This window comes from Festucalex cinctus, chromosome 19 (genome assembly GCF_051991245.1).
Source record: "Festucalex cinctus isolate MCC-2025b chromosome 19, RoL_Fcin_1.0, whole genome shotgun sequence".
Lineage (NCBI taxonomy): Eukaryota > Metazoa > Chordata > Actinopteri > Syngnathiformes > Syngnathidae > Festucalex > Festucalex cinctus.
The window spans coordinates 21,567,912-21,591,205 of record NC_135429.1 but is presented as its reverse complement, the minus strand read 5'-3'; the positions used below and the strand labels follow the sequence as shown (position 1 = coordinate 21,591,205).

At 47.5% G+C, this 23,294-nt stretch overlaps 6 non-coding genes across 6 annotated transcripts; all 6 read right to left on the bottom strand.

Moving 5' to 3' along the window:
* Window positions 1–4,025: 4,025 nt before the first annotated feature.
* trnai-aau (transfer RNA isoleucine (anticodon AAU)) lies at window positions 4,026–4,098 on the bottom strand. Its single transcript has one exon. It is a non-coding gene; the product is annotated as a tRNA-Ile (tRNA).
* A 1,865-nt stretch (window positions 4,099–5,963) lies between these two features.
* On the bottom strand, window positions 5,964–6,036 carry trnai-aau (transfer RNA isoleucine (anticodon AAU)). Its single transcript has one exon. It is a non-coding gene; the product is annotated as a tRNA-Ile (tRNA).
* Window positions 6,037–10,496: 4,460 nt separating this feature from the next.
* On the bottom strand, window positions 10,497–10,569 carry trnav-aac (transfer RNA valine (anticodon AAC)). Its single transcript has one exon. It is a non-coding gene; the product is annotated as a tRNA-Val (tRNA).
* A 3,167-nt stretch (window positions 10,570–13,736) lies between these two features.
* Window positions 13,737–13,809, bottom strand: trnai-aau (transfer RNA isoleucine (anticodon AAU)). The gene has a single exon. It is a non-coding gene; the product is annotated as a tRNA-Ile (tRNA).
* A 1,865-nt stretch (window positions 13,810–15,674) lies between these two features.
* Window positions 15,675–15,747, bottom strand: trnai-aau (transfer RNA isoleucine (anticodon AAU)). The gene has a single exon. It is a non-coding gene; the product is annotated as a tRNA-Ile (tRNA).
* Window positions 15,748–20,544: 4,797 nt separating this feature from the next.
* Window positions 20,545–20,617, bottom strand: trnav-aac (transfer RNA valine (anticodon AAC)). The gene has a single exon. It is a non-coding gene; the product is annotated as a tRNA-Val (tRNA).
* Window positions 20,618–23,294: the final 2,677 nt, after the last annotated feature.

Sequence of the window (23,294 nt, the reverse complement as noted above, 5' to 3'; positions counted from 1 at the left end):
CTGCTCCGACTCACCTGCTCCCAATTTTAATGCACCACACGCACACACTTTTATATACACTGGGTGGGGCCACATTCACGGTGTAAGGGTAGAGCTCGCCAGTCGGCGAGCTGGCGGACTCAGTAACAGGGTTAGGTGTCACTAGTACTCTGGCGTGACGACCGGGGCCTCTCCCCACCGGGCTCGGTGTTCTGGTGTTCCGCCTTCTCCCCTGGTGCTTCCTCCTCTGCTTCCCCCCTCCCGCCGCTGTGCAAATCTCGCGCGGCTGGAGGTGGGGTGGGCACATCTTCCCTCTCTGCGCTGCTGCCCGGTGCCGGTTTCCGGGGTGGGGTGGGGGGTTCTCGCGGGGGGCCGGGTTCGCGGGGGGGGGGTGGCGGCCGTCGGGGGGGGGCGGCTTGTTTGGGGGGGGGTGGAGGTATGGGTGGGTGGGGGGTTGGGTGCTGGGGGTCGGGGTGTGTTCGGGGGTTTGGGGGTCGGGGGTGGTGGGGCCTGGGTCGTGGTGGATGGCGGGTTTGGGTGGGGTGCGGGGGGGTCGTGGGGGGATGGGGGCTGGGGACCGGTGGGGCGCTGTGGGGGCCCGCTGGGCCTCGTTCTGCGGCCTTGGGCTCGGGGGTGTGGGCCGGGGCTGGGGCGGGGGTGTTCCGGGTGTCTGGGTCGGCTCGCCGACCGGTGTCCGCTCGGGTGGCTTGGGGGTGGCCTTGGTGCTGCCGCGGCCTGGGGATTCCTTGGGGGGTGCTCGCTTTGCTGGACCGCGGTTGACGGCTTCTTTCTTTGGTGGTGGTCCTTATGCATGCCAGATCCGTCGCACCAGCATCTACTGAAACTCAACAGAAGTACCCTCTCCCTCCCACAGCCCCTTGAATCAGTTGGTGCTGGTGTCTGTGGTTCTCACTTTGCTTTATCTATCCTTCCCTCCTTCCTCTCTTTAGTTTTTCCTCTGGTCACTTGAGATCTTAATTTATTAGAAGTATGAGGTTTCTGGGGTTGGCATAAGACTCCGGTTTTGTAACCACGCAGGAGGGGTCTTGTTGGTGCTGGACTTCACTTTGATGGATTGGATGTACTGGCTTCTATTGATCTCACTCTGCCTTATCGATCCTTCCCTCCTTCCTCTCTTTAGTTTTTCCTCTGGGCTCTTGAGATCTCGCTAAATTTGCTGGAATTTAGAGGCTTCCGGGGTTGGCGTAAGACTTTGATTTTGTAATCATGGGGAAGGCAGGAAGTGTTTGGTCGGTGCTGGATGTCACTTTGATTTACCTTTCTTTTCTCTTTATTTCTTTTTTTTTCTGACCTTTTCTCTGGTCTCCTGACCATTTAAATCTCACGACTCTGGCAAGATTCTGAAGTACCTGGTTAAGGCGAAGGGTAATGGGATATTTATAAGGTTTTAGGTGAATGAATGAGTATAAATTTATACGTATTTGCACGCACGCACACGCACGCACGCAAACGCACACAAACGCACACACGCAAACGCACGCACGCACGCAAACGCACGCACACATACACAAAAAAAAAAAAAAAAAAAAAAAAGAGCAATGATGACAAGACGTTGAATCGGTAAGACTACCGAATGAACAATTCTGAGAAAAAAAAAAAAAGTACAGAGTCCTTTCCTCGTTAGTATAGTGGATAGTATCTTCGCTTGTTACGCGCAAGACTGGGGTTTGATTCCCTGACGGGGAAGTGAGTGCAGGTGCAATCCAATTTTGGATACTCAGTTTTCATTGCAAATACAAAGAAAATTGCCCTGTTTCCACCCGGGGACCTTTGGCGCGTGAGGCAAACGTGATAACCACTACACCATGGAAACAGACGCTGGCATTTACCCTGTTGGCAGGATTGGCAAACAGCATAGCTGTCTGGCATTCCCAATTTTAGTGACAGTTTTCCCTATATGCCTGTCCAGGTAGCAAACACAGAGTTCTTTCCTCGTTAGTATAGTGGGTAGAATCTCCTCCTGTCACGCGGAAGACTGGGTTTCGATTACCCAACGGGGAGTTGCTGCCTTTTCTGTTTGCTTTTTGGATACTCAGTTTTCATCGCAAATACAAAGAAAATTGCCCTGTTTCCACCCGGTTTCGAGGCAGGGACCTTTCGCATGTTAGGCGAATGTTATAACCACTACACCATGGAAACAGACACTGGAGTTTCACGTGCTGACAGGGTTGGCAAAGAGCATAGCTGGCTGGCATTCCCGATTTTAGTGACAGTTTTCCCTCTACGCCTGTCCAGGGGTCAACCACAGAGTCCTTTCCTCGTTAGTATAGTAGATAGTATCTCTGCCTGTCACGTGGAAGACTGGGGTTTGATTACCTGACGGCGAGGTGAGTGCATTTGCAATTCAATTTTTGGATACTCAGTTTTCATTGCAAATACAAAGAAAATTGCCCTGTTTCCACCCGGTTTCGAGCTGGGGACCTTTCGCGCATGAGCCAAATGTGATAACCACTACACCATGTAAACAGACACTGGCATTTACTCTGTTGGCCGGATTGGCAAACAACATAGCTGTCTGGCATTCCCAATTTTAGTGACAGTTTTCCCTATATGCCTGTCCAGGTAGCAAACACAGAGTTCTTTCCTCGTTAGTATAGTGGGTAGAATCTCCTCCTGTCACGCGGAAGACTGGGTTTCGATTACCCAACGGGGAGTTGCTGGCTTTTCTGTTTGCTTTTTGGATACTCAGTTTTCATTGCAAATACAAAGAAAATTGCCCTGTTTCCACCCGGTTTCGAGGCAGGGACCTTTCGCATGTTAGGCGAATGTTATAACCACTACACCATGGAAACAGACACTGGAGTTTCACGTGCTGACAGGGTTGGCAAAGAGCATAGCTGGCTGGCATTCCCGATTTTAGTGACAGTTTTCCCTCTACGCCTGTCCAGGAAGTAAACAACGAGTCCTTTCCTCGTTAGTATAGTGGATAGTATCCCCGCTTGTTACGCGCAAGACTGGGGTTCGATTCCCTGACGGGGAGGTGAGTGCAGGTGCAAACCAATTTTGGATACTCAGTTTTCATTGCAAATACAAAGAAAATTGCCCTGTTTCCCACCCGGTTTCGAGTTGGGGAACTTTCACGCGTGAGGCGAATGTGATAACCACTACACCATGGAAACAGACGCTGGCTTTTACCCTGTTGGCAGGATTGGCAAACAGCATAGCTGTCAGGCATTCACTATTTTAGTGACAGTTTTCCCTCTACGCCTGTCCAGGTAGCAAGCACAGAATCCTTTCCTCGTTAGTATAGTGGAGAGTATCTCCGCCTGTCACGTGGAATACTGGGTTTCCATTCCCCAATGGGGAGGTGGTACCTGTGCTGTTTGCTTTTTGGATACTCAGTTTTCATTGCAAATTCAAAGAAAATTGCCCGGTTTCCACGCGGTTTCGAGCCAGGGACCTTGCTCGTGTTAGGCGAATGTGATAACCACTACACCATGTAAACAGACACTGGCATTTACTCTGTTGGCCGGATTGGCAAACAACATAGCTGTCTGGCATTCCCAATTTTAGTGAGAGTTTTCCCTATATGCCTGTCCAGGTAGCAAACACAGAGTTCTTTCCTCGTTCGTATAGTGGGTAGAATCTCCTCCTGTCACGCGGAAGACTGGGTTTCGATTACCCAACGGGGAGTTGCTGCCTTTTCTGTTTGCTTTTTGGATACTCAGTTTTCATTGCAAATACAAAGAAAATTGCCCTGTTTCCACCCGGTTTCGAGGCAGGGACCTTTCGCATGTTAGGCGAATGTTATAACCACTACACCATGGAACCAGACACTGGAGTTTCACGTGCTGACAGGGTTGGCAAAGAGCATAGCTGGCTGGCATTCCCGATTTTAGTGACAGTTTTCCCTCTACGCCTGTCCAGGAAGTAAACAATGAGTCCTTTCCTCGGTAGTATAGAGGATAGTATCCCCGCCTGTCATGCGGAAGACTGGAGTTCGATTATCTGACGGGGAGGTGAGTGCATTTGCAATTCAATTTTTGGATACTCAGTTTTCATTGCAAATACAAAGAAAATTGCCCTGTTTCCACCCGGTTTCGAGCCAGGGACCTTTCGCATATTAGGCGAATGTTATAACCACTACACCATGGAAACAGACACTGGAGTTTCACGTGCTGACAGGGTTGGAAAAGAGCATAGCTGGCTGGCATTCCCGATTTTAGTGTCAGTTTTCTCTCTACGCCTGTCCAGGTAGCAAACAACGAGTCCTTTCCTCGGTAGTATAGAGGATAGTATCTCTGCCTGTCACGTGGAAGACTAGGGTTTGATTACCTGACGGCGAGGTGAGTGCATTTGCAATTAAATTTTTGGATACTCAGTTTTCATTGCAAATACAAAGAAAATTGCCCTGTTTCCACCCGGTTTCGAGCTGGGGACCTTTCACGCATGAGGCAAACGTGATAATCACTACACCATGGAAACAGACGCTGGCATTTACCCTGTTGGCAGGATTGGCAAACAGCATAGCTGTCTGGCATTCCCGATTTTAGTCACAGTTTTCCCTCTATGCCTGTCCAGGTCGACAGCACAGAGTCCTTTCCTCGTTAGTATAGTGGATACTATCTTCGCTTGTTACGCGTAAGACTGGGGTTTGATTCCCTGACGGGGAAGTGAGTGCAGGTGCAATCCAGTTTTGGATACTCAGTTTTCATTGCAAATACAAAGAAAATTGCCCTGTTTCCACCCGGGGACCTTTGGCGCGTGAGGCAAACGTGATAACCACTACACCATGGAAACAGACGCTGGCATTTACCCTGTTGGCAGGATTGGCAAACAGCATAGCTGTCTGGCATTCCCGATTTTAGTGACAGTTTTCCCTCTACGCCTGTCCAGGGAGCAAGCGCAGAGTCCTTTCCTCGTTAGTATAGTAAATAGTATCTCCGCCTGTCACGTGCAAGACTGGGATTCGATTCCCTGACAGGGAGGTGAGTGCAGGTGCAATTAAATTTTTGGATACTCAGTTTTCATTGCAAATACAAAGAAAACTGCCCTGTTTCCACCCGGTTTCGAGCTGGGGACCTCTCGCATGTGAGGCGAATGTGATAACCACTACTCCATGGAAACAGACGCTGGGGTTTACCCTGTTGGCAGGATTGGGAAACAGCATAGCTGTCTGGCATTCCCGATTTTAGCGACAGTTTTCCCTCTACGCCTGTCCAGGTAGCCACCACAGAGTCCTTTCCTCGTTAGTATAGTGGATAGTATCTCTGCCTGTCACGTGGAAGACTGGGGTTTGATTACCTGACGGCGAGGTGAGTGCATTTGCAATTCAATTTTTGGATACTCAGTTTTCATTGCAAATACAAAGAAAATTGCCCTGTTTCCACCCGGTTTCGAGCTGGGGACCTTTCGCGCATGAGGCAAATGTGATAACCACTACACCATGTAAACAGACACTGGCATTTACTCTGTTGGCCGGATTGGCAAACAACATAGCTGTCTGGCATTCCCAATTTTAGTGACAGTTTTCCCTATATGCCTGTCCAGGTAGCAAACACAGAGTTCTTTCCTCGTTAGTATAGTGGGTAGAATCTCCTCCTGTCACGCGGAAGACTGGGTTTCGATTACCCAACGGGGAGTTGCTGCCTTTTCTGTTTGCTTTTTGGATACTCAGTTTTCATTGCAAATACAAAGAAAATTGCCCTGTTTCGAGGCAGGGACCTTTCGCATGTTAGGCGAATGTTATAACCACTACACCATGGAAACAGACACTGGAGTTTCACGTGCTGACAGGGTTGGCAAAGAGCATAGCTGGCTGGCATTCCCGATTTTAGTGACAGTTTTCCCTCTACGCCTGTCCAGGAAGTAAACAACGAGTCCTTTCCTCGGTAGTATAGAGGATAGTATCCCCGCCTGTCATGCGGAAGACTGGAGTTCGATTATCTGACGGAGAGGTGAGTGCATTTGCAATTCAATTTTTGGATACTCAGTTTTCATTGCAAATACAAAGAAAATTGCCCTGTTTCCACCCGGTTTCGAGCCAGGGACCTTTCGCATATTAGGCGAATGTTATAACCACTACACCATGGAAACAGACACTGGAGTTTCACGTGCTGACAGGGTTGGCAAAGAGCATAGCTGGCTGGCATTCCCGATTTTAGTGTCAGTTTTCTCTCTACGCCTGTCCAGGTAGCAAACAACTAGTCCTTTCCTCGGTAGTATAGAGGATAGTATCTCTGCCTGTCACGTGGAAGACTGGGGTTTGATTACCTGACGGCAAGGTGAGTGCCTTTGCAATTCAATTTTTGGATACTCAGTTTTCATTGCAAATACAAAGAAAATTGCCCTGTTTCCACCCGGTTTCGAGCTGGGGACCTTTCACGCATGAGGCAAACGTGATAATCACTACACCATGGAAACAGACGCTGGCATTTACCCTGTTGGCAGGATTGGCAAACAGCATAGCTGTCTGGCATTCCCGATTTTAGTGACAGTTTTCCCTCTACGCCTGTCCAGGTCGACAGCACAGAGTCCTTTCCTCGTTAGTATAGTGGATAGTATCTTCGCTTGTTACGCGCAAGACTGGGGTTTGATTCCCTGATGGGGAATTGAGTGCAGGTGCAATCCAATTTTGGATACTCAGTTTTCATTGCAAATACAAAGAAAATTGCCCTGTTTCCACCCGGGGACCTTTGGCGCGTGAGGCAAACGTGATAACCACTACACCATGGAAACAGACGGTGGTATTTACCCTGTTGGCAGGATTGGCAAACAGCATAGCTGTCTGGCATTCCCGATTTTAGTGACAGTTTTCCCTCTACGCCTGTCCAGGTAGCAAGCGCAGAGTCCTTTCCTCGTTAGTATAGTAGATAGTATCTCCGCCTGTCACGTGCAAGACTGGGGTTCGATTCCCTGACAGGGAGGTGAGTGCAGGTGCAATTAAATTTTTGGATACTCAGTTTTCATTGCAAATACAAAGAAAACTGCCCTGTTTCCACCCGGGGACCTTTCGCATGTGAGGCGAATGTGATAACCACTACTCCATGGAAACAGACGCTGGGGTTTAGCCTGTTGGCAGGATTGGGAAACAGCATAGCTGTCTGGCATTCCCGATTTTAGCGACAGTTTTCCCTCTACGCCTGTCCAGGTAGCCACCACAGAGTCCTTTCCTCGTTAGTATAGTGGATAGTATCTCTGCCTGTCACGTGGAAGGCTGGGGTTTGATTACCTGACGGCGAGGTGAGTGCATTTGCAATTCAATTTTTGGATACTCAGTTTTCATTGCAAATACAAAGAAAATTGCCCTGTTTCCACCCGGTTTCGAGCTGGGGACTTTTCTCGCATGAGGCAAACGTGATAATCACTACACCATGGAAACAGACGCTAGCATTTACGCTGTTGGCAGGATTGGCAAACAGCATAGCTGTCTGGCATTCCCGATTTTAGTGACAGTTTTCCCTCTACGCCTGTCCAGGGAGCAAGCGCAGAGTCCTTTCCTCGTTAGTATAGTAGATAGTATCTCCGCCTGTCACGTGCAAGACTGGGATTCGATTCCCTGACAGGGAGGTGAGTGCAGGTGCAATTAAATTTTTGGATACTCAGTTTTCATTGCAAATACAAAGAAAATTGCCCTGTTTCGAGCTGGGGACCTTTCGCGTGTGAGGCGAATGTGATAACGACACCATGGAAACAGACGCTGGCGTTTACCCTGTTGGCAGGATTGGCAAACAGCATAGCTGTCTGGCATTCCCGATGTTAGTGACAGTTTTCCCTCTACGCCTCTCCAGGTCGCAAACACAGAATCCTTTCCTCGTTAGTATAGTGGATAGTATATCCGCCTATCACGTGGAAAACTGGGTTTTGATTCCCCAAAGGGGAGGTGGTGCCTTTGCTGTTTGTTTTATGGATACTCAGTTTTCATTGCACATTCAAAGAAAATTGCCCTGTTTCCACCCGGTTTCGAGCCCGGGACCTTTTTCATGTTAGGCGAATGTGATAACCACTACACCATGAAAACAGACACTGGAGTTTCATGTGCTGACAGGGTTGGCAAAGAGCATAGCTGGCTAGCATTCCCGATTTTAGTGACAGTTTTCCCTCTACGCCTGTCCAGGTCGGCAGCACAGAGTCCTTTCCTCGTTAGTATAGTGGATAGTATCTTCGCTTGTTACGCGCAAGACTGGGGTTTGATTCCCTGACGGGGAAGTGAGTGCAGGTGCAATCCAATTTTGGATACTCAGTTTTCATTGCAAATACAAAGAAAATTGCCCTGTTTCCCACCCGGTTTCGAGTTGGGGACCTTTCGCGTGTGAGGCAAATGTGATAACCACTACACCATGGAAACAGACGCTGGTGTTAACCCTGTTGGCAGGATTGGCAAACAGCATGGCTGTCTTGCATTCCCGATTTTAGTGACAGTTTTCCCTCTACGCCTCTCCAGGAAGCAAACACAGAATCCTTTCCTCGTTAGTATAGTGGATAGTATAACCGCCTCTCACGTGGAAGACTGGGTTTTGATTCCCCAACGTGGAGTTGCTGCATGTTCTATTTGCTTTTTGGATACTCAGTTTTCATTGCAAATACAAAGAAAATTGCCATGTTTCCCACCCGGTTTCGAGTTGGGAACCTTTCGGGTGTGAGGCGAATGTGATAACAACTCCACCATGGAAACAGACACTGGCGTTTATCCTGTTGGCAGGATTGGCAAACAGCATAGCTGTCTGGCATTCACGATTTTAGTGACAGTTTTCCCTCTACAGGTCGCAAATACAGAATCCTTTCCTCGTTAGTATAGTGGATAGTATATCCGCCTATCACGTGGAAGACTGGGTTTTGATTACCCAAAGGGGAGGTGGTGCCTGTGCTGTTTGTTTTTTGGATACTCAGTTTTCATTGCACATTCACAGAAATTGCCCTGTTTCCACCCGGATTCGAGCCCGGGACCTTTTGCATGTTCGGCGAATGTGATAACCACTACACCATGGAAACAGACACTGGAGTTTCATGTGCTGACAGGGTTGGCAAAGAGCATAGCTGGCTGGCATTCCCGATTTTAGTGACAGTTTTCCCTCTACGCCTGTCCAGGTCGGCAGGACAGAGTCCTTTCCTCGTTAGTATAGTGGATAGTATCTCCGCCTGTCACGCGCAAGACTGGGGTTCGATTCCCTGACGGGGAAGTGAGTGCAGGTGCAATCCAATTTTGGATACTCAGTTTTCATTGCAAATACAAAGAAAATTTCCCTGTTTCCCACCCGGTTTCGAGTTGGGGACCTTTCGCATGTGAGGCGAATGTGATAACCACTACAACATGGAAACAGACGCTGGCGTTAACCCTGTTGGCAGGATTGGCAAACAGCATGGCTGTCTTGCATTCCCGATTTTAGTGACAGTTTTCCCTCTACGCCTCTCCAGGTAGCAAAAACAGATTCCTTTCCTCATTAGTATAGTGGATAGTATAACCGCCTCTCACGTGGAAGACTGGGTTTCGATTCCCCAACGGGGAGTTGCTGCATGTTCTATTTGCTTTTTGGATACTCAGTTTTCATTGCAAATACAAAGAAAATTGCCCTGTTTCCACGCGGTTTTGAGTTGGGGACCTTTCACGTGTTCGGCGAATGTGATAACCACTACACCATGGAAACAGACACTAGAGTTTCATGTGCTGACAGGGTTGGCAAAGAGCATAGCTGGCTGGCATTCCCGATTTTAGTGACAGTTTTCCCTCTACGCCTGTCCAGGTCGGCAGCACAGAGTCCTTTCCTCGTTATTATAGTAGATAGTATCTCCGCCTGTCACGCGCAAGACTGGGGTTCGATTCCCTGACGGGGAGGTGAGTGCCGGTGCAGTCCAATTTTGGATACTCAGTTTTCATTGCAAATACAAAGAAAATTGCCCTGTTTCCCACCCGGTTTCGAGTTGGGAACCTTTCGGGTGTGAGGCGAATGTGATAACAACTCCACCATGGAAACAGACACTGGCGTTTATCCTGTTGGCAGGATTGGCAAACAGCATAGCTGTCTGGCATTCACGATTTTAGTGACAGTTTTACCTCTACACCTGTCCAGGTAGCAATTACAGAATCCTTTCCTCGTTAGTATAGTGGATAGAATCTCCTCCTGTCACGCGGAAGACTGGGTTTCGATTACCCAACGGGGAGTTGCTGCCTTTTCTGTTGGCTTTTTGGATACTCAGTTTTCATTGCAAATACAAAGAAAAATTGCCCTATTTCCACCCGGTTTCGAGCCAGGGACCTTTCGCATGTTAGGCGAATGTTATAACCACTACACCATGGAAACAGACACTGGCGTTTCACGTGCTGACAGGGTTGGCAAAGAGCATAGCTGGCTGGCATTCGCGATTTTAGTGACAGTTTTCCCTCTACGCCTGTCCAGGAAGTAATCAACGAGTCCTTTCCTCGGTAGTATAGAGGATAGTATCCCCGTCTGTCATGCGGAAGACTGGGGTTCGATTATCTGACGGGGAGGTGAGTGCATTTGCAATTCAATTTTTGAATACTCAGTTTTCATTGCAAATACAAAGAAAAAAAATTACCCTGTTTCCACCCGGTTTCGAGCCAGGGACCTTTCGCATGTTAGGCGAATGTTATAACCACTACACCATGGAAACAGACACTGGAGTTTCACGTGCTGACAGGGTTGGCAAAGAGCATAGCTGGCTGGCATTCCCGATTTTAGTGACAGTTTTCCCTCTACGCCTGTCCAGGTAGCAAACAACAAGTCCTTTCCTCGGTAGTATTGAGGATAGTATCCCCGCCTGTCATACGGAAGACTGGGGTTCGATTATCTGACAGGTAGGTGAGTGCATTTGCAATTCAATTTTTGGATACTCAGTTTTCATTGCAAATACAAAGAAAATTGCCCTGTTTCGAGCTGGGGACCTTTCGCGTGAGGCGAATGTGATAACAACTACACCATGGAAACAGACGCTGGCGTTTACCCTGTTGGCAGGATTGGCAAACAGCATAGCTGTCTGGCATTCCCGATTTTAGTGACAGTTTTCCCTCTACGCCTCTCCAGGTCGCAAACACAGAATCCTTTCCTCGTTAGTATAGTGGATAGTATATCCGCCTATCATGTGGAAAACTGGGTTTTGATACCCCAAAGGGGAGGTGGTGCCTGTGCTGTTTGTTTTTTGGATACTCAGTTTTCATTGCACATTCCAAGAAAATTTCCCTGTTTCCACCCGGTTTCGAGCCCAGGACCTTTCTCGTGTTAGGCGAATGTGATAACCACTACACCATGAAAACAGACACTGGAGTTTCATGTGCTGACAGGGTTGGCAAAGAGCATAGCTGGCTGGCATTCCCGATTTTAGTGACAGTTTTCCCTCTATGCCTGTCCAGGTCGACAGTACAGAGTCCTTTCCTCGTTAGTATAGTGGATAGTATCTTCGCTTGTTACGCGCAAGACTGGGGTTTGATTCCCTGACGGGGAAGTGAGTGCAGGTGCAATCCAATTTTGGATACTCAGTTTTCATTGCAAATACAAAGAAAATTGCCCTGTTTCCACCCGGGGACCTTTGGCGCGTGAGGCAAACGTGATAACCACTACACCATGGAAACAGACGCTGGCATTTACCCTGTTGGCAGGATTGGCAAACAGCATAGCTGTCTGGCATTCCCAATTTTAGTGACAGTTTTCCCTATATGCCTGTCCAGGTAGCAAACACAGAGTTCTTTCCTCGTTAGTATAGTGGGTAGAATCTCCTCCTGTCACGCGGAAGACTGGGTTTCGATTACCCAACGGGGAGTTGCTGCCTTTTCTGTTTGCTTTTTGGATACTCAGTTTTCATCGCAAATACAAAGAAAATTGCCCTGTTTCCACCCGGTTTCGAGGCAGGGACCTTTCGCATGTTAGGCAAATGTTATAACCACTACACCATGGAAACAGACACTGGAGTTTCACGTGCTGACAGGGTTGGCAAAGAGCATAGCTGGCTGGCATTCCCGATTTTAGTGACAGTTTTCCCTCTACGCCTGTCCAGGGGTCAACCACAGAGTCCTTTCCTCGTTAGTATAGTAGATAGTATCTCTGCCTGTCACGTGGAAGACTGGGGTTTGATTACCTGACGGCGAGGTGAGTGCATTTGCAATTCAATTTTTGGATACTCAGTTTTCATTGCAAATACAAAGAAAATTGCCCTGTTTCCACCCGGTTTCGAGCTGGGGACCTTTCGCGCATGAGCCAAATGTGATAACCACTACACCATGTAAACAGACACTGGCATTTACTCTGTTGGCCGGATTGGCAAACAACATAGCTGTCTGGCATTCCCAATTTTAGTGACAGTTTTCCCTATATGCCTGTCCAGGTAGCAAACACAGAGTTCTTTCCTCGTTAGTATAGTGGGTAGAATCTCCTCCTGTCACGCGGAAGACTGGGTTTCGATTACCCAACGGGGAGTTGCTGCCTTTTCTGTTTGCTTTTTGGATACTCAGTTTTCATTGCAAATACAAAGAAAATTGCCCTGTTTCCACCCGGTTTCGAGGCAGGGACCTTTCGCATGTTAGGCGAATGTTATAACCACTACACCATGGAAACAGACACTGGAGTTTCACGTGCTGACAGGGTTGGCAAAGAGCATAGCTGGCTGGCATTCCCGATTTTAGTGACAGTTTTCCCTCTACGCCTGTCCAGGAAGTAAACAACGAGTCCTTTCCTCGTTAGTATAGTGGATAGTATCCCCGCTTGTTACGCGCAAGACTGGGGTTCGATTCCCTGACGGGGAGGTGAGTGCAGGTGCAAACCAATTTTGGATACTCAGGTTTCATTGCAAATACAAAGAAAATTGCCCTGTTTCCCACCCGGTTTCGAGTTGGGGAACTTTCACGCGTGAGGCGAATGTGATAACCACTACACCATGGAAACAGACGCTGGCTTTTACCCTGTTGGCAGGATTGGCAAACAGCATAGCTGTCAGGCATTCACTATTTTAGTGACAGTTTTCCCTCTACGCCTGTCCAGGTAGCAAGCACAGAATCCTTTCCTCGTTAGTATAGTGGAGAGTATCTCCGCCTGTCACGTGGAATACTGGGTTTCCATTCCCCAATGGGGAGGTGGTACCTGTGCTGTTTGCTTTTTGGATACTCAGTTTTCATTGCAAATTCAAAGAAAATTGCCCGGTTTCCACGCGGTTTCGAGCCAGGGACCTTGCTCGTGTTAGGCGAATGTGATAACCACTACACCATGTAAACAGACACTGGCATTTACTCTGTTGGCCGGATTGGCAAACAACATAGCTGTCTGGCATTCCCAATTTTAGTGAGAGTTTTCCCTATATGCCTGTCCAGGTAGCAAACACAGAGTTCTTTCCTCGTTAGTATAGTGGGTAGAATCTCCTCCTGTCACGCGGAAGACTGGGTTTCGATTACCCAACGGGGAGTTGCTGCCTTTTCTGTTTGCTTTTTGGATACTCAGTTTTCATTGCAAATACAAAGAAAATTGCCCTGTTTCCACCCGGTTTCGAGGCAGGGACCTTTCGCATGTTAGGCGAATGTTATAACCACTACACCATGGAACCAGACACTGGAGTTTCACGTGCTGACAGGGTTGGCAAAGAGCATAGCTGGCTGGCATTCCCGATTTTAGTGACAGTTTTCCCTCTACGCCTGTCCAGGAAGTAAACAATGAGTCCTTTCCTAGGTAGTATAGAGGATAGTATCCCCGCCTGTCATGCGGAAGACTGGAGTTCGATTATCTGACGGGGAGGTGAGTGCATTTGCAATTCAATTTTTGGATACTCAGTTTTCATTGCAAATACAAAGAATATTGCCCTGTTTCCACCCGGTTTCGAGCCAGGGACCTTTCGCATATTAGGCGAATGTTATAACCACTACACCATGGAAACAGACACTGGAGTTTCACGTGCTGACAGGGTTGGAAAAGAGCATAGCTGGCTGGCATTCCCGATTTTAGTGTCAGTTTTCTCTCTACGCCTGTCCAGGTAGCAAACAACGAGTCCTTTCCTCGGTAGTATAGAGGATAGTATCTCTGCCTGTCACGTGGAAGACTAGGGTTTGATTACCTGACGGCGAGGTGAGTGCATTTGCAATTCAATTTTTGGATACTCAGTTTTCATTGCAAATACAAAGAAAATTGCCCTGTTTCCACCCGGTTTCGAGCTGGGGACCTTTCACGCATGAGGCAAACGTGATAATCACTACACCATGGAAACAGACGCTGGCATTTACCCTGTTGGCAGGATTGGCAAACAGCATAGCTGTCTGGCATTCCCGATTTTAGTCACAGTTTTCCCTCTATGCCTGTCCAGGTCGACAGCACAGAGTCCTTTCCTCGTTAGTATAGTGGATAGTATCTTCGCTTGTTACGCGTAAGACTGGGGTTTGATTCCCTGACGGGGAAGTGAGTGCAGGTGCAATCCAGTTTTGGATACTCAGTTTTCATTGCAAATACAAAGAAAATTGCCCTGTTTCCACCCGGGGACCTTTGGCGCGTGAGGCAAACGTGATAACCACTACACCATGGAAACAGACGCTGGCATTTACCCTGTTGGCAGGATTGGCAAACATCATAGCTGTCTGGCATTCCCGATTTTAGTGACAGTTTTCCCTCTACGCCTGTCCAGGTAGCAAGCGCAGAGTCCTTTCCTCGTTAGTATAGTAGATAGTATCTCCGCCTGTCACGTGCAAGACTGGGGTTCGATTCCCTGACAGGGAGGTGAGTGCAGGTGCAATTAAATTTTTGGATACTCAGTTTTCATTGCAAATACAAAGAAAACTGCCCTGTTTCCACCCGGTTTCGAGCTGGGGACCTTTCGCATGTGAGGCGAATGTGATAACCACTACTCCATGGAAACAGACGCTGGGGTTTACCCTGTTGGCAGGATTGGGAAACAGCATAGCTGTCTGGCATTCCCGATTTTAGCGACAGTTTTCCCTCTACGCCTGTCCAGGTAGCCACCACAGAGTCCTTTCCTCGTTAGTATAGTGGATAGTATCTCTGCCTGTCACGTGGAAGACTGGGGTTTGATTACCTGACGGCGAGGTGAGTGCATTTGCAATTCAATTTTTGGATACTCAGTTTTCATTGCAAATACAAAGAAAATTGCCCTGCTTCCACCCGGTTTCGAGCTGGGGACCTTTCGCGCATGAGGCAAATGTGATAACCACTACACCATGTAAACAGACACTGGCATTTACTCTGTTGGCCGGATTGGCAAACAACATAGCTGTCTGGCATTCCCAATTTTAGTGACAGTTTTCCCTATATGCCTGTCCAGGTAGCAAACACAGAGTTCTTTCCTCGTTAGTATAGTGGGTAGAATCTCCTCCTGTCACGCGGAAGACTGGGTTTCGATTACCCAACGGGGAGTTGCTGCCTTTTCTGTTTGCTTTTTGGATACTCAGTTTTCATTGCAAATACAAAGAAAATTGCCCTGTTTCGAGGCAGGGACCTTTCGCATGTTAGGCGAATGTTATAACCACTACACCATGGAAACAGACACTGGAGTTTCACGTGCTGACAGGGTTGGCAAAGAGCATAGCTGGCTGGCATTCCCGATTTTAGTGACAGTTTTCCCTCTACGCCTGTCCAGGAAGTAAACAACGAGTCCTTTCCTCGGTAGTATAGAGGATAGTATCCCCGCCTGTCATGCGGAAGACTGGAGTTTGATTATCTGACGGAGAGGTGAGTGCATTTGCAATTCAATTTTTGGATACTCAGTTTTCATTGCAAATACAAAGAAAATTGCCCTGTTTCCACCCGGTTTCGAGCCAGGGACCTTTCGCATATTAGGCGAATGTTATAACCACTACACCATGGAAACAGACACTGGAGTTTCACGTGCTGACAGGGTTGGCAAAGAGCATAGCTGGCTGGCATTCCCGATTTTAGTGTCAGTTTTCTCTCTACGCCTGTCCAGGTAGCAAACAACTAGTCCTTTCCTCGGTAGTATAGAGGATAGTATCTCTGCCTGTCACGTGGAAGACTGGGGTTTGATTACCTGACGGCGAGGTGAGTGCCTTTGCAATTCAATTTTTGGATACTCAGTTTTCATTGCAAATACAAAGAAAATTGCCCTGTTTCCACCCGGTTTCGAGGCAGGGACCTTTCGCATGTTAGGCGAATGTTATAACCACTACACCATGGAAACAGACACTGGAGTTTCACGTGCTGACAGGGTTGGCAAAGAGCATAGCTGGCTGGCATTCCCGATTTTAGTGTCAGTTTTCTCTCTACGCCTGTCCAGGTAGCAAACAACTAGTCCTTTCCTCGGTAGTATAGAGGATAGTATCTCTGCCTGTCACGTGGAAGACTGGGGTTTGATTACCTGACGGCGAGGTGAGTGCCTTTGCAATTCAATTTTTGGATACTCAGTTTTCATTGCAAATACAAAGAAAATTGCCCTGTTTCCACCCGGTTTCGAGCTGGGGACCTTTCACGAATGAGGCAAACGTGATAATCACTACACCATGGAAACAGACGCTGGCATTTACCCTGTTGGCAGGATTGGCAAACAGCATAGCTGTCTGGCATTCCCGATTTTAGTGACAGTTTTCCCTCTACGCCTGTCCAGGTCGACAGCACAGAGTCCTTTCCTCGTTAGTATAGTGGATAGTATCTTCGCTTGTTACGCGCAAGACTGGGGTTTGATTCCCTGACGGGGAATTGAGTGCAGGTGCAATCCAATTTTGGATACTCAGTTTTCATTGCAAATACAAAGAAAATTGCCCTGTTTCCACCCGGGGACCTTTGGCGCGTGAGGCAAACGTGATAACCACTACACCATGGAAACAGACGGTGGTATTTACCCTGTTGGCAGGATTGGCAAACAGCATAGCTGTCTGGCATTCCCGATTTTAGTGACAGTTTTCCCTCTACGCCTGTCCAGGTAGCAAGCGCAGAGTGCTTTCCTCGTTAGTATAGTAGATAGTATCTCCGCCTGTCACGTGCAAGACTGGGGTTCGATTCCCTGACAGGGAGGTGAGTGAGTGCAGGTGCAATTAAATTTTTGGATACTCAGTTTTCATTGCAAATACAAAGAAAACTGCCCTGTTTCCACCCGGTTTCGAGCTGGGGACCTTTCGCATGTGAGGCGAATGTGATAACCACTACTCCATGGAAACAGACGCTGGGGTTTAGCCTGTTGGCAGGATTGGGAAACAGCATAGCTGTCTGGCATTCCTGATTTTAGCGACAGTTTTCCCTCTACGCCTGTCCAGGTAGCCACCACAGAGTCCTTTCCTCGTTAGTATAGTGGATAGTATCTCTGCCTGTCACGTGGAAGGCTGGGGTTTGATTACCTGACGGCGAGGTGAGTGCATTTGCAATTCAATTTTTGGATACTCAGTTTTCATTGCAAATACAAAGAAAATTGCCCTGTTTCCACCCGGTTTCGAGCTGGGGACTTTTCTCGCATGAGGCAAACGTGATAATCACTACACCATGGAAACAGACGGTGGTATTTACCCTGTTGGCAGGATTGGCAAACAGCATAGCTGTCTGGCATTCCCGATTTTAGTGACAGTTTTCCCTCTACGCCTGTCCAGGTAGCAAGCGCAGAGTGCTTTCCTCGTTAGTATAGTAGATAGTATCTCCGCCTGTCACGTGCAAGACTGGGGTTCGATTCCCTGACAGGGAGGTGAGTGAGTGCAGGTGCAATTAAATTTTTGGATACTCAGTTTTCATTGCAAATACAAAGAAAACTGCCCTGTTTCCACCCGGTTTCGAGCTGGGGACCTTTCGCATGTGAGGCGAATGTGATAACCACTACTCCATGGAAACAGACGCTGGGGTTTAGCCTGTTGGCAGGATTGGGAAACAGCATAGCTGTCTGGCATTCCTGATTTTAGCGACAGTTTTCCCTCTACGCCTGTCCAGGTAGCCACCACAGAGTCCTTTCCTCGTTAGTATAGTGGATAGTATCTCTGCCTGTCACGTGGAAGGCTGGGGTTTGATTACCTGACGGCGAGGTGAGTGCATTTGCAATTCAATTTTTGGATACTCAGTTTTCATTGCAAATACAAAGAAAATTGCCCTGTTTCCACCCGGTTTCGAGCTGGGGACTTTTCTCGCATGAGGCAAACGTGATAATCACTACACCATGGAAACAGACGCTAGCATTTACCCTGTTGGCAGGATTGGCAAACAGCATAGCTGTCTGGCATTCCCGATTTTAGTGACAGTTTTCCCTCTACGCCTGTCCAGGGAGCAAGCGCAGAGTCCTTTCCTCGTTAGTATAGTAGATAGTATCTCCGCCTGTCACGTGCAAGACTGGGATTCGATTCCCTGACAGGGAGGTGAGTGCAGGTGCAATTAAATTTTTGGATACTCAGTTTTCATTGCAAATACAAAGAAAATTGCCCTGTTTCGAGCTGGGGACCTTTCGCGTGTGAGGCGAATGTGATAACGACACCATGGAAACAGACGCTGGCGTTTACCCTGTTGGCAGGATTGGCAAACAGCATAGCTGTCTGGCATTCCCGATTTTAGTGACAGTTTTCCCTCTACGCCTCTCCAGGTCGCAAACACAGAATCCTTTCCTCGTTAGTATAGTGGATAGTATATCCGCCTATCACGTGGAAAACTGGGTTTTGATTCCCCAAAGGGGAGGTGGTGCCTTTGCTGTTTGTTTTATGGATACTCAGTTTTCATTGCACATTCAAAGAAAATTGCCCTGTTTCCACCCGGTTTCGAGCCCGGGACCTTTTTCATGTTAGGCGAATGTGATAACCACTACACCATGAAAACAGACACTGGAGTTTCATGTGCTGACAGGGTTGGCAAAGAGCATAGCTGGCTGGCATTCCCGATTTTAGTGACAGTTTTCCCTCTACGCCTGTCCAGGTCGGCAGCACAGAGTCCTTTCCTCGTTAGTATAGTGGATAGTATCTTCGCTTGTTACGCGCAAGACTGGGGTTTGATTCCCTGACGGGGAAGTGAGTGCAGGTGCAATCCAATTTTGGATACTCAGTTTTCATTGCAAATACAAAGAAAATTGCCCTGTTTCCCACCTGGTTTCGAGTTGGGGACCTTTCGCGTGTGAGGCAAATGTGATAACCACTACACCATGGAAACAGACGCTGGTGTTAACCCTGTTGGCAGGATTGGCAAACAGCATGGCTGTCTTGCATTCCCGATTTTAGTGACAGTTTTCCCTCTACGCCTCTCCAGGAAGCAAACACAGAATCCTTTCCTCGTTAGTATAGTGGATAGTATAACCGCCTCTCACGTGGAAGACTGGGTTTTGATTCCCCAACGTGGAGTTGCTGCATGTTCTATTTGCTTTTTGGATACTCAGTTTTCATTGCAAATACAAAGAAAATTGCCATGTTTCCCACCCGGTTTCGAGTTGGGAACCTTTCGGGTGTGAGGCGAATGTGATAACAACTCCACCATGGAAACAGACACTGGCGTTTATCCTGTTGGCAGGATTGGCAAACAGCATAGCTGTCTGGCATTCACGATTTTAGTGACAGTTTTCCCTCTATGCCTGTCCAGGTAGCAAACACAGAGTCCTTTCCTCGTTAGAATAGTGGATAGTACGTTCTCCTGTCACGCGGAAGACTGGGGTTCGATACCCCAACGGGGACTTGGTACCTGTGCAATTGTATTTTTGGATACCCAGTTTTCATTGCAAATTCAAAGAAAATTGCCATATTTCCACCCGGTTTCGAGTCAGGTACCTTCGCGTGTTAGGCAAATGTGATAACCACTACACCATGGAAACAGACAGTGGAGTTTCATGTGCTGACAGGGTTGGCAAAGAGCATAGCTGGCTGGCATTCCCGATTTTAGTGACAGTTTTCCCTCTACACCTGTCCAGGTCGGCAGCACAGTCTTTCCTCGTTAGTATAGTGGATAGTATCTTGTTACGCACAAGACTGGGGTTCAATTCCCTGACGGGGAGGTGAGTGCAGGTGCAATCCAATTTTGGATACTCAGTTTTCATTGCAAATACAAAGAAAATTGCCCTGTTTCCCAACCGGTTTCGAGTTGGGGAACTTTCACGCGTGAGGCGAATGTGATAACCACTACACCATGGAAACAGATGCTGGTTTTTACCCTGTTGGCAGGATTGGCAAACAGCATAGCTGTCAGGCATTCCCGATTTTAGTGACAGTTTTCCCTCTACGCCTGTCCAGGTAGCAAGCACAGAATCCTTTCCTCGTTAGTATAGTGGATAGTATCTCCGCCTGTCACATGGAAGACTGGGTTTCGATTCCCCAATGGGGAGGTGGTACCTGTGCTGTTTGCTTTTTGGATACTCAGTTTTCATTGCAAATTCAAAGAAAATTGCCCGGTTTCCACCCGGTTTCGAGCCAGGGACCTTTCTCGTGTTAGGCGAATGTGATAACCACTACACCATGTAAACAGACACTGGCATTTATTCTGTTGGCCGGATTGGCAAACAACATAGCTGTCTGGCATTCCCGATTTTAGCGACAGTTTTCCCTATATGCCTGTCCAGGTAGCAAACACAGAGTTCTTTCCTCGTTAGTATAGTGGGAAGAATCTCCTCCTGTCACGCGGAAGAGTTTCGATTACCCAACGGGGAGTTTCTGCCTATTCTGTTTGCTTTTTGGATACTCAGTTTTCATTGCAAATACAAAGAAAATTGCCCTGTTTCCACCCGGTTTCGAGCCAGGGACCTTTCGCATGTTAGGCGAATGTTATAACCACTACACCATGGAAACAGCCACTGGAGTTTCACGTGCTGACAGGGTTGGCAAAGAGCATAGCTGGCTGGCATTCCCGATTTTAGTGACAGTTTTCCCTCTACGCCTGTCCAGGAAGCAAACACTGAGTCCTTTCCTCGGTAGTATAGAGGATAGTGTCCCCCCCTGTCATGCGGAAGACTGGGGTTCGATTATCTGACGGGGAGGTGAGTGCATTTGCAATTCAACTTTTGGATACTCAGTTTTCACTGCAAATACACAGAAAACTGCCCTGTTTCCACCCGGTTTCGAGCTGGGGACCTTTTGCATGTGAGGCAAATGTGATAACCACTACACCTATGGACACAGACGCTGGCGTTTACCCTGTTGGTAGGATTGGCAAACAGCATAGCTGTCTGGCATTCACAATTTTAGTGACAGTTTTACCTCTACGCCCGTCCAGGTAGCAAGCACAGAGTCCTTTCCTCGTTAGTATAGTGTATAGTATCTCCGCATGTCATGCGGAAGACTGGGGTTCGATTCCCCAACGGGGAGGTAGTGCCTGTGCTGTTTGCTTTTTGGATACTCAGTTTTCATTGCAAATACAAAGAAAATTGCCCTGTTTCTACCCGGTTTCGAGCTGGGGACATTTCGCGCGTGAGGCAAACGTGATAACCACTACACCATGGAAACAGACGCTGGCATTTACCCTGTTGGCAGGATTGGCAAACAGCATAGCTGTCTGGCATTCCCGATTTTAGTGACAGTTTTCCCTCTACGCCTGTCCAGGTAGCAAGCGCAGAGTCCTTTCCTCGTTAGTATAGTAGATAGTATCTCCGCCTGCCACGTGCAAGACTGGGGTTAGATTCCCTGACAGGGAGGTGAGTGCAGGTGCAATTAACTTTTTGGATACTCAGTTTTCATTGCAAATACAAAGAAAATTGCCCTGTTTCCCACCCGGTTTCTAATCCCGGTTTAGAACCTTTCGCATGTGAGGCGAATGTGACAACCACTACACCATGGAAACAGACACTGGCGTTTACCCTGTTGGCAGGATTGGCAAACAGCATAGCTGTCTGGCATTCCCGATTTTAGTGACATAAAATCGTCAAAAATGGGACATTCAAAAATTCGTAGCTCACTTCCTGTTCATTTTAGCACATGGTCCAAGAGACTTTTATGTAGGTCTTTGGCTCCCTCATACACCTAAAAATCTTCGTAGATCTTGCTTAAACGTACAATCGGGGCTGCTTCGTTAAAAATTTCTAGGGGGCGCTATTGAGTCATTTTTGTAAAAATAGGACAATACATGATAAAATATTGCTCATTTTGCCAGGCCAGATGTGTGTGCCAAGTTTCATGAGTTTCTGCGTATGTTTAGACCATCAAAACTGGCGTTGTTTTCTTGGCGAACAGTGCTTAGCCACGCCCACAGCGATTCGCGAAAACTCACAAACGTCGTGTTGTGACATCATGAAGGCCGAAACCCTCATCTGAGCAAATATGAGGTTGGTCCAGTTAACGTGTTTGGCGAAAAATGTACAAGAAAATTCGTAAGAAAAAAAATTGCCACTAGGTGGCGTTATCAGTAAGATGAAATATAAGTTCGTAGATGTCTTTAGGGCTGGACTCTCATCAAATGTGTGAAATTTTGAGAAGATAGGATCATCTCGGTCAAGTTCATGCAGCTTTTATTGTCACGAAAAATCTTCAGACTTTGCGGCACCGTAGCGGCCACGCCCTTTGGCGAAAAGTTACAATATTCGGTGTGGGGCATGATCAACATCTTAAGGCTTTTCTGACCAACTTTCAACTGGATCCCTTCAACGAGCTCAGCGCAGTAGCTAAAAACGTAAAGTATGACATTTATTGTTACCACTAGGTGGTGCTATATGTATAACTGAATTTTATCATATAGATGTTTTCAGGCCGTGACTATTACGTTGCCTGAGAAGTTTGAGATTTTTTGGAGCTTGAACATGGGAGTTATTAAGCATTTGCTCTTTCTGGACAAATGAAATTTTAAAGACAATATTTGATGCCCCGCCCCCATCATATAGTATTTCGAAAAGGCAAGACTTTTTGCCCAGTTGTTCTCTCAGGTCTTGAGATGATAAATGCCAAGTTTGATGTAAATTGGATGAAAAATGTTTGCAGAGGGGGAAAAAGCATGACCACAGTGAATGTGCCAAAATAGGCCAAAATTGGACATAAAAAAATTCATAGCTCACTTCCTGTACATTTTAGCTACATGGTCCCAATAGACTTTTTTGTGCGTCTCGGGGTGCTACACGTGCCTGCCAATATTCGTTGCTCTAGCTCAAACGTGTCGGGCTTGGTTTTTATTTTTCTACGCTATGGGGCGCTATATAGTCGCGTTGTTATAACGACTTCATAATATCAAATTTTTCGCCGGACCTGAGGAGTGTGCAAAGTTCGGTGAGTTTTCGTGAATATTTAGGTACCCAAAATCGCGATTGTTTGCGGAGAATAAAGAAGAAGAAGAATAACTAGAGCTGCGAGCAGCTATAAAGGGCCCTCGCAGCCCGGGCCACGTTGGGGTACTTGCACGTTGGGGAACTTGCACATTGGGGTACTGGCACATTGGAAGCAGAATTTCTTTGAAAATGGCATGATAAACATGTGGACTTTTTTTTTTTTTTTGCCAGGTGTGATGAGTGTGTCAAGCTCAATGGGTTTTGGTGATTGTTAAGAT